Source organism: Musca domestica, unplaced genomic scaffold (genome assembly GCF_030504385.1).
Source record: "Musca domestica strain aabys unplaced genomic scaffold, Musca_domestica.polishedcontigs.V.1.1 47, whole genome shotgun sequence".
Taxonomy (NCBI): Eukaryota; Metazoa; Arthropoda; class Insecta; order Diptera; family Muscidae; genus Musca; species Musca domestica.
In genome coordinates this window covers 1,317,062-1,329,259 of record NW_026712338.1, presented here as the reverse complement: position 1 = coordinate 1,329,259, position 12,198 = coordinate 1,317,062, and positions in this window count along the sequence as shown.

The following is a 12,198-nucleotide window of genomic DNA, read 5'->3' as shown; positions in this document are numbered from 1 at the left end:
TAAAGAGGTTGTTTCACAATATAAAGGAAAGTTATGTTATAGCATGTTTCCATTGGAAACCGAACAACGTTGTTCGCTCTCAGAATTAGGTACACGAATTAACCCGTTCATACGGCACGATTCGTAATTCATAGTAAAATAATTCCTTTTTTCAAAAAAATTGTTTGTTGATTTTAAAGGGAATTTATACGAAAATACATGAAATTCTCACTTATATGAATATAAGAAATTTTTGTTTTTCTCCCAAAGATTTATTATATCATTAATTTTACAATTTTCATTCACGTTTTCAACTTTTTGTGTAAATGTTGACATTTTGAACATATTGTTACGTTCTTGGATTTTACTTAATCCCGTGTAGACGTTGTTTTATTTCCCAATACAGCTCGTACCAAATAAAACGCGGGTTCTTTCGGATTACGATTATTACAATGATTTTATTCATACAACTTTACTTTGCACTTTACTTTACTCGACGGTTTCAATTCGCGATCTGATTCACAACTGACTAACTGCCTTTCCATTTCCCCTATTTATATGAGCCTCGCCTGTCGCTACAGAAGTTTCTAGACGATCTGGTAACGCCTAGATTACGAACAATCTACCAATGCAACAAACACATACAAACTCACATTGAGTGAACAATAACAACAACACATACAAACTTACATTGAGTGAACAATAACAACAACACATACACAGGCGATCATCAATGATGACGTTTAACAAGAATTGTACGTCAGCAACAAAATAGACAATGAAAGAGGAAATGGAAGGATGTAGAAAAATCTATACAGTAGTTGTTGTTGTGAAGTTATTCAAATAAACTGCGTAGTAGAAATTTACGTTACAATTCAAATTCTTAAATTCATTAAATCTAAAGTTATATTCGTAACATTGCCCCCCGCTTAAGCCTGTTCGTCCCGAATAGGCACAGTTCCCGTTCCGTAGGGGGTCAGCCGCTCCAAATGTACAACTTTCATCTTCGACCTGGGACTGTCGCTCCTCTGGATGCGATAAACGACGTCATTTATTTTCGTGACAATCTTGTAGGGTCCTTCCCAGTGCGTTTGTAATTTGGGGCATAGTCCTTTCTTTCGTTGTGGGTTGAACAATAGTACCAGTTGCCCTTCTTGAAACCCATCGGTATTTGCCGCTCGATCGTACCTTGCCTTCATGCGGTTGCTAACCATTTTTATTCGATGTCGGACTGCATCGTGGACTTTACTAAGAGAGTTTTGACTGTCTTCATCTTGGTTCACATCGTCGTTTGGGGTAGCACCGAATATCAAATCGCCAGGTAGCTTTAATTCATTTCCGAACAGAACTTTGGCAGGGGTCCGGGATGTGGAATCATGAATGGCCGATCTATAAGCCAGTAAAAACTTGGGAATATGCTCATCCCAGTCTCGTTGGCCACTGTCCACCACTTTCCGTAGATGTTCTTCCAGGGTGCGATTGAATCTTTCCACCATGCCATCTGATTGCGGATGTAGGGGCGTCGTTCTGGTTTTCTTGATTCCGTAGGAGTCACACATTTCCTTGAAGATCGCTGATTCAAAATTCCTCCCTTGATCGGAATGAACCTCAGATGGAACACCATAGCGACAAATCCAATTTCTGCTGAACACATCCACAATTGTCCTGGCTTCTTGATTTGGGATAGCATAAACCTCTGGCCATTTACTGAAGTAATCCATGACCACTAAGACATACCGGTTCCCAGAGTCGCTTGTTGGGAACGGTCCAGCTACATCCATTGCGATTCTTTCAAAAGGGGCTCCTGAATTATACTGCTGCATGTAGCCTCGACTCTTCCGTGTTGGACCTTTAGCTCTTATGCACCTTTCACAATTGGCGATCCAGTCGGCAATGGATTTTTGACAGCCGACCCAGTAGAATCTCTGCTTTACCTTTTCAGCGGTTTTTGCTATGCCAAGATGTCCTCCACTTGGCCCATCGTGAAACTCCGACAAGACATCTCTTATTTTGAAGTCTGGGACGACGATCAAGTTCCGGTGAGATTTACCGTCCTCACTTTCCCATTTGCGATATAGGCAACCATCTATTATAAGTAGACTGTCCCACTGGGCCCAATAGGATTTCAAAAGAGGGCTTCCGGAGGTAATTTCTTTGCGACTAGGTCGTTTGCCCGTTTCTATGGCCGAAATTACTTTGCCCAGAATGGGATCTCTTCGTTGTTCCGTCGACCAATCTTCACCCGACTCAAATTGCAATAGTCGGACATCAACGATATTCTCTTTATTTTCAGCCTTTGAGCAGTGCTTGCATGCTACTTTGCATGGCCGACGAGACAGGGCATCAGCATTACCGTGTTTTCCGCCTTTTCTGTGCTCGATTCTGAAGTCATAACTCTGGAGCCTCTCGATCCAACGGGCTAGTTGACCTTCCGGATTCTTAAACTGCAGCAACCATTGGAGAGCAGCGTGGTCGGTCCTCAGCAGGAAATGCTGGCCATATAGGTATTTGTGGAAGTGTTTAACGCACTCAAGGACAGCAAGCAGCTCTCTCCTCGTCACACAGTAATTCCTCTCAGGTTTCGACAATGTCCGGCTGTAGTACCCGATGACTTTTTCCTGTCCGTCGATTTCCTGGGAAAGGACGCCACCGATGCCGCACGCACTTGCGTCTGTGTCCAGGACAAACTTGCCGCCAGGTATAGGGTATGCCAAAATGGGGGCTCTGCATAGCATGTCTTTGAGCTTTCTGAATGCCTCCTCCTGGTCGTTGCCCCACTGAAACCTCTGGCCTTTTTGCGTCAAACGGTGTAGACAGGCGGCGATGTTGGCAAAATTTTGGACAAATCGACGGTAGTATGTGCAGAGACCCAGAAAGCTTCGCAGCTCATGGAGATTTCGGGGCTGCGGCCAATCTCTGACGGCTTGAATTTTCTCCTTATCCGTCGATATGCCCTCCGGCGTCACGTGGTGCCCCAGGAACTTCACCTCTCGTTGGAAGAGACTGCACTTCTTTGGGTTCAGCTTGAGGCCTGAAGACGAAAGCTGCTGTAGAACATCCTTTAAGTTCTTGATGTGTTCGTCGAAGTTGCGTCCCATGACTATGATGTCATCCAGGTATATGAGGCACGACTTCCACTGCAGCCCTTTTAACACACGCTCCATCAGCCTTTCAAATGTAGCCGGGGCGTTGCAGAGTCCGAATGGCATGACATTGAACTGCCAGAGACCCCCATTTACGCCAAACGCTGTTTTCTCCTTATCTTTCTCGGCGATCTCTACTTGCCAGTACCCACTCTGCAGGTCGAGGGTGGAGAACCATGACGTCACGGCTAATGTGTCCAATGTGTCGTCGATTCTTGGGAGCGGATAGCTGTCTTTCTTGGTGACATCATTCAACTTTCTGTAGTCCACACAAAATCGGGTGCTTCCGTCTTTCTTCTTGACCAAGACCACTGGGGAGCACCATGGACTTGACGATGGTTCTATTACACCACTCTTTTCCATTTCACTTATCAGCTTCTGAACCTCGTCTCTTTTTGCCAGGGGAACACTTCTTGGAGGCTGTTTAATGGGTCTCGCGTCTGCTGTATTGATTTCATGCTTCACCACTGATGTTCTTCCTTGGTGCTCTTTTGTCAACGCAAAGGTAGAGGCATATTTCCATAATAGCTGCTTAGCCTTGTTCCTCTCGGAAGGTGATAATTGGTGTGTCCACTCTTTTATGTAGCCGTCGAGGTGCTTCTTCTCCATGGCAGCTGGCTTTTTGGTGCTAGTTTCCAAATTAACTACAGCTTCAGCTGGTGTGCATTGTCCAAAATCGGAAAATTGGCAAATTTGCTCTTGCTTGTTTGACAGGTTCAAAACTCTAACAGGAATTAATCCGTCCTTGTTGCTTTTCACCAGGGCATTCGCTATTAGGATGTTACTGTTTCTGTTTTCTGCTGGTTCCACCACCCACAACTTCTTGGCTCCACAATCTCCATTCATTGGTACCCATATTATTGCTTCGGCACAGGGCGGTATTATCTCTGGATGGTCCGTGGTCAGACGTCTAATGGGTGTACTTTCATCGTAGCCCACGTTTAACGGAATTTCGACGTTAGACCAGGTCATCACACGTTCTTTCATATCCAGATTGATACCAAAGGCAATCATAAAATCTGCGCCTATTATCACTTCGTCTACGATATCGGCAACTATAAACTCGTAATTCTCCGATTTATTGGCAATAGTTAGTCTCAGGGTAATCTTGCCGTGTACTGCCGCGGGCTCCCCCGTTGCTGTGCGCAGTCTGACTCCATTAAGTTGCGTTATTTTTCCCTTTACCAGATCTGATCTTACGATGGACTTTGATGCGCCAGTATCTAACGTCAGAACTCGCTTATCACCATTGATGTACCCAGTTGTTGTTAGGTTGTGACTTTCCTGTTGTACTATTGCTATGGAGATTGTGGGGCCATCGTCGATGGGAGCCAGTTCATGCCCCGCTGGACTGGCTCGATTTAGTTTAACTGTGACTCATTGGTGGACTGTTGGGCCATTCTTCTACCATCTTTCGTTGGAGGTGGTGACGATGACCTGGATCGTTTGCGCTTAGCTCTGCATTCGCGCGCAATATGACCTGCTTTATCGCAGTTGTAGCATCTAACCCTGGGCTTAGTCATCCCAACTAACTTTGTCTCTTCTATTACCCGCCTCATGGCGTCTTCGATCGAGTTAACGAGAGATTTGGGTTCGCAACCTTCGGTCTCCAGTTGGCGAATCTTGTGGGTCTGGGGCTTTACAACTATTCTTGCCGTCTCTTGGGCAAGGGCAAACGACACAGTTTCGGAAAATGATGCTTTTGGTGACGCATATGTTGCATACTTAATCTCAGGGTCACGTATGCCATTCACAAAGGTTTCGATTTTCATACGGTCCAGCAATGGGTGATCCTCTCCTGGATACGTCATTAGCACCAAACGTTCCACCTCAGCTGCAAAGTCTTGTAACGTCTCGTTTGCCCTCTGTACTCTTCCCCTTAATTCCATAAGGTAGATGTTTCGTTTATGTTCGCCACCGTACTTACGTTCCAGTGCAGCAATAACATCTTCATAGTTGTTTCTAGAAGCGACAGGAATACTCTGTATAACATCAGCAGCACTGCCCTTCAATGCCAGAAGTAGTGCAACCGCTTTGTCGCTGTCGTTCCACGAATTTCTAGAAGCCACTGTCTCGAACTGTAACTTGAAAACATTGAATGACGTAGAGCCGTCGAATACAGGAGGTTTGATTTTTAGTGTGTTGTCAGGAACTCGCACCGGACCACCTTTGATTTCCAGTTCCGAAATTTTCTTCTCCAGATTTGTAACCCTATGGTCGTGGGACAGAAATTTCTCGTCAACCGACTGCACTTTCTTATCCAACTCTTTAATTTGGACCTCCACGGTTTCCATTCTCCTTCCAATAACTTCTGTAATGTACTCGAGTTTCTCGTTCGTTATTCTCGAATTTTCTTCGACTCTTCTGAAATTTTCCTCAAACATTTTGGCTAGCATTTCTCTGAAATCGTCACCCCTGGCAGCTACTGACGAGACTTCCCCACCGTTGGATTCGCCCATTTCCGATAAATCCACTTCATCCTTACTGTCAAACTCATATGTATCGATGTTCATACCACGGCGCTCGAACTCATCCAACAGACGTTTTTGTAGTTCAGCCTTGTTGCCAGTAGAGGACAATTCCAATTTATTAAGTTCCTTCTTCAAGTCTTCCACTCGTAGATCCTTAAACTTCATCGTAGTATTATCGTAATCTCACTTCCGACACCAATTGTTACGTTCTTGGATTTTACTTAATCCCGTGTAGACGTTGTTTTATTTCCCAATACAGCTCGTACCAAATAAAACGCAGGTTCTTTCGGATTACGATTATTACAATGATTTTATTCACACAACTTTACTTTGCACTTTACTTTACTCGACGGTTTCAATTCGCGATCTGATTCACAACTGACTGACTGCCTTTCCATTTCCCCTATTTATATGAGCCTCGCCTGTCGCTACAGAAGTTTCTAGACGATCTGGTAACGCCTAGATTACGAACAATCTACCAATGCAACGAACACATACAAACTTACATTGAGTGAACAATAACAACAACACATACAAACTTACATTGAGTGAACAATAACAACAACACATACACAGGCGAGGGGGGAACAAAGAAAGAGGAATTAAGCGATCATCAATGATGACGTTTAACAAGAATTGTACGTCAGCAACAAAATAGAAAATGAAAGAGGAAATGGAAGGATGTAGAAAAATCTATACAGTAGTTGTTGTTGTGAAGTTATTCAAATAAACTGCGTAGTAGAAATTTACGTTACAATTCAAATTCTTAAATTCATTAAATCTAAAGTTATATTCGTAACAATATTTTTGTGTTTTTCCATTTTTAAATTCTGCTGAAGAGACACTTGTCAAACATTTTTTCTGCCGATAGAAACATTTTGAAAATATTGACTATTTTGTTTGCAGTTTTCTGTAGAAATTTTAACTCGTGGACCAAATGCGTACCTCGAATGAGAGAGAAAACAAAATTTACTTTCGTTTGAATGTACATACGCCATTCAACATTGTAGTTTTCATTCATAATTTCCAGTCTTCCCAAAAATTTTTAAAATTTCATTAAATTTTTCTATTTATAATTTTTAAATGTCATAATTTATTTTTTCGATAAATGCTCTCATTTGTTAGGGATGGCACATATTTTTTCGTTGTTCTGAGAGTGATTTGATTTGAACAACGTACAAATATGAGTGTTCGCTCAGGAAATTTTGTGTGAAGAATTAGGTAGTTTTTTCATAGTTAAGGGTCAAACAACGAATAGAGAGCGAATCAAGTGCAGTGGAAACGCCACATTAGTTACTACGCTTATAACACAAGAACGGCTTGACGGATTTAACAATTCATACAATTTCGGAATGGAATATTGGCAAAAAATATCGTGAAAATATGCCAATAAAAATGTGAATGAAAAAAAAACATTTTTGGCGTGAATTTTTTTTTTTCAATTTGACGTACTATATTGATGTGCACATTTTTTATTGTTTTGAATGCTCAATCAATAATATTAAAAATGAAATGAGTGAGCAACACGATGTTAAATGACGATCTCATTTCTCATTTTAAAACGTGGGCATACTTCTTTCATATATCAATAATCCGCCCAATAAAAACTCAATATGCAAAATTCATTGGGACTGCTATCAATGAAATACCGAATAAAAATAGCAGAGCAAATTTGACATTTAGTAAGAAAAGGATTTATATCCAGAAAGGCCATGATACGGGTCATAACACCCCGATAAGTTTACAACCTGATTTCAAGTATATTTTTTGTACATTTCATTTTTCATACTAATTTCGGAAAATGTTGGTAATTTGAGAAGAAACTGTCCATGCAATATGTGATCACGTTTTGGTATAACCATCATATGATTTAAACTATTTTCGGGGTCTTGACCACAATTTTCATTTTTTTTTGGCTTTTATTTGGGATCTTTGTTTCTAAGAGGGTACAAAACCTCTTCTCATAATATTTTCAGTTTTCGGAGTTGGGTCCATCTTGGTCTTGACCACATTTATCAATTGAATTGGCTAAAAATTTGTATTTACACAACTCTGGTAGAGAACCATCTTACAGATAATTGTCCACATAGGTATTTATTTAAGTATAGTCCCCACATTAGTGGGGACCAACCATTGTGTGAAAGTCAGAAAAGAAAATTTTGTAAAAATAAATTTTTTTGTTGAGAACATAAATTTTGGGATGTACACCTATAAGCAAGCAACACACGATACAACCGTTGGTACAACCTGGAGGGTTGTCAAGTTGTATGCTTTGGCCATAAACGATACAACTTTGTGTACAACCTCTTTGTACGACTTCACTTTTCGAAGAGTTCATTTGAGTTAAGATGACACCGGAAATAATTTCGTGCTCTATAATTTACTTAATAGCCTTTATTTATTATTAATTTTTGAAATTCTGTTTTAAATATATATTTTTTTTTATATTTTCATTGAAATCACACATTTGATTGGATTTCGTGTTGTTTTGATGTGCGAAATAATGGTGTTGCCTCTTCGAAAATAAACACAAAATGAAATTTTATGCGACATGCCCACTAACGTTACAATCGGTTGGTACAACATGTCAAATATCAACAATTTTTGATTTTTCATACAACCGAGACACAACCTCGTACAACCGGGTCACAAACGATACAATCTCTCCAAGTTGTACAACCAATTGTATCGTGTGTGGCTTGCATAAGAAATAAACTCCGAAATGTCAAACTGGGACTTATTCAGTCGAAAATGCCTGGACTGGGACTTATTCAGTCAAAAAAATGCGAATATTAGAAAGTAGCACGGGACCGAACATTTGTTTAATCGTTATTGAATTATACAATGATGATATGTGGGTCTTTATGGGGTCTCAAACGCCCAAGATAAATGACAAAAAATAATTCCCTTCTTATTATAGTGAGGTGTGTAAATAAGTAATTTTCTTTGACTTTTCTGAAATCACTCTGCTCCTAATTATGAGATGGACAGAACTTTATACCACGCAGCACGACCGTCTAAACGTTGGAAATACAAATTCCAAATTACAGCTAATTTAAATGGCAAATGCTGATAAGCCCTTAACAATACCAAAAATTGAGCTGGGTTTTCACCTGAGGCTATTATAGATGTTCTATATCAAATAGCTTTTTAACAATCAAATTAAAGCCTATGGATGAAAAATAAGATCAGGCTCTTCAAAATATCTAAAACCGACGATAGGTGAACATCTATTATAGCTTTTGACATGAATTTCTGAGATTTATTATACTTTAAAAAATATACACTAACAACTAAAAGTACGGGCCGGCAACGCGGACCGGGCCAGCTAGTTTTAAAAAATTGCAAATTATTTTCCATTTTTATTCAAAACAATAGGCACACATATACAAACTATGCATAGATTTAATATTGCGGAGTAACCCCAACATTTCATTCATGTTTTTGGCTTAAGAATTTTGTTAAAAAAGGTAAAATAAATAAAACCAATTGTTGCACATTTAAAAGTCTATTTGACACTGTAAGATTCCGGCACAGAGTTGAATATTTTCCTAGCTTCTTGAAGTTGAGGAACCTTTCTGATTGAACTACCCATCGTAGCATTTTTATACCCTCCACCATACATAGTATGGAGGGTATATTAAGTTCGTCATTCCGTTTGTAACTCATCGAAATAATAATTTTAGACCTAACAAAGTATATATGTATTCTTGATCAGCGTAAAATTCTAAGACGATTTAGACCTGTTCGTCTGTCTGTCCGTCCGTCTGTTGGCATCACGCTACAAAACGAATTAAGATAGGAAGCTAAAATTTTGCACAGATCTGTCTTTTGGCACCTTTCGATAGGGTGCCGATATATGGGGGGGGGGGGGTGTATCATTTGATACGGCCAAAACGAAACACCTAGTCGAAATAACGGTTTTGAACCCCAGGTCTCTTTGAACCAAATCCGTTTCAGGACATTTGGAGTCAATGGTGCGCACTATAACTCTCGAAGGGAGTATCCGATTTGGTCCAAACTTGGTACATCGTAATATTTTTGTCATACTTAGATCGAGTTCGGAGACGGTCCACTCCTTCTGGTATCTCCCCCACAAAAGGCCGAAATTTTCAAAAAAATATATTTTCTGCATAGAAGGAGAAACCGTAATTCGATTTTGCTTCAACTTTGCAAATTCTAATATTTGCGTCAGTTCTACGTCGGGTGCGAAAATGGACAATATCGGTCCACTCCATCAAGTACCTCCCTCACAAAGGATCAAAATTTTGAATAAATACAAATCTTATAAAATGTGTGAATGAGAAAAGAAAACCAACCGAATGGTTTGGCTGTTGATTCAATTCTGATTTTATTTCAAAAATATGTTTCTTAAGTGCTACAAAAACTAAACTTAACCTAATCGCAGCCACACAATTATTCTTATCTATTCTAATATTGAATGGAGAACATTGCAGGGCTGCTTGTCATTTCATTCTAGTGGTCTTGTGCATCTACTGAGCGCATCGATATCGGTACGTGTGGGTCATAACCTTTATTATCTGATACATTATCGAATGCGTCGGCGCACAAGAACACCGAATTGTTCACAAGTGGTATTTTATGGCGGCTGAGAAATATGTTAAATTTTGAATATTGATTGTTTACCGCACTCAAAAGTATGTACAATGTATTTTGTACAATGTGGTATAATAGTCCGATTGTTTTCAAATTTCACACATCCCAATATTTTTATGAACCCAAGGTCTGGTGTTAATATGTAATATATCGGTCCGCTCCTTCTGGTACCTCCCCCACAAAAAGTCGAAATTTTCAAAAAAATATTTTTTTTGCACAGAAAGAGAAAGGATAATCAGATTTTGCTCCAACTTTTCAAATCCTAATATTTGCGCCAGTGCTAGATCTGGTGCAAAAAAAGGAAAAAATTCCGGTCCACTCCATCAAGTGCCTCCCCCACAAGGGGTAAAAAATTTTAATAGTTATAACATTTACAAAATATGACGATTGTCTCAAAATTGCGCACATCCCAATATTTTTATTAACCCAAGATTTGGTGCTAAGATGGAATATATCAGTCCACTCCTCCTGGTACCTCCCCCACAAAAGGTCGAAATTTTGAATATCCACGAAGCTTATAAAAAGAAGAAATTAACATCCGATTCCATTCAGACTTGGTACATCTCAATATTTCCATCAACACAAGATCTGTTATAAAGATGGTAGCGATCGGATCATTCCTTCTGGTGCCTCCCCCACAATAGGTCAAAGTTTCGAATAATTATAACTTTTATAAAATATGATGCAAGTGTCCGATTGTCTTCAAATTGCACAAATCACAAAATTTTTGCTAACCCAGGGTCTGTTGTGAAAAAGGAATATATCGGCCGACTCCTTCTTATACCTCCCCCACAAAGGGTCAAAATTTTGAATATCCATGTTGCATTTATTTTGAACTAGCTGGCCCGGTCCGCGTTGCCGGCCCGTAATTTTAGTCTTTAATGCTTATTATATCCCCCACCTTGGAAAGGAGGGTATATTAACTTTTTCATTCCGTTTGTAACATCCCTAAATGTTCGTCATAGACTCCGTCTGTATGTCTGTTTATTTAAATTACGATACAGCCCATATTATTTGACGTAGAGCTTCAAAATTTAGCAGAACAATTTGTACTGTGTATAGGATGGTTAGCATAGCATAATATTTCACAAATCTAGCTCATAAAGGTGAACAAATTTTAATATAAATATTGATTCGACTAAATAGAAATAAATAACTATGGAAGGAGGGCAAAATAGTTTCTGAATAGTCAAAGTTAATTACGCTTTTACACCCATTACCATAGCACCTCAAATTGCGCATTAGAGTCCCCAAAAAGTCTATGTTCTTGTTCATAGTAAAATTCAATGACGATTAAACAATACCCGCGTTGTTGTCCGCCAATCGGTAAACATCACTATAGATCGGCGGGCCTGGGGACTATATGGGGACTGTACCAAAATATTTACGTATGTTGACATTTTTCTGTAAGACGGTTCTCTACTCACAAAGTAGCCTAAATACAGCAAATAATGGCCAAATCAGTTGAAAAACGTGGCCAAGACCACGGTCACAGCTGAAATCAGGGATACATTTATATAAGGGTTATACCAAAACGTGGCCCAACCAATATTCTCTTGGGGGTTACAAATTCAATAGAAAACAAAATTTTCTTTTCTGACCACCAATTAGATGTGAAAGTGGACTTGGAGATACTCCATTGTGGGGACTTTATTTAAATAAATTCCTGTGTGGCAATTATCTGTATGATGGTTCCCTACCCCAGGGTAGCATAAATACAATTTTTAGCCAAATCAATTAATGAATATGGTCAAGACCAAAATGGGCCCTACTCTGAAAATTTCAAACTTTATGCGAAGAGGTTTTCTACCTCCTTAGAAACAAATATGCCAAATAATGTCCAAAATATTAAAAAAGTGACCAAGACACCAAAAAAACTTAAATCATAAGATGGTTATATAAATATGGAATCGGGTTGTACCCTTATCCGTGAGTTATGATCGATATCATGACCTGCAAAAGCGATTAAAGGTATCTCGAATGTTTGG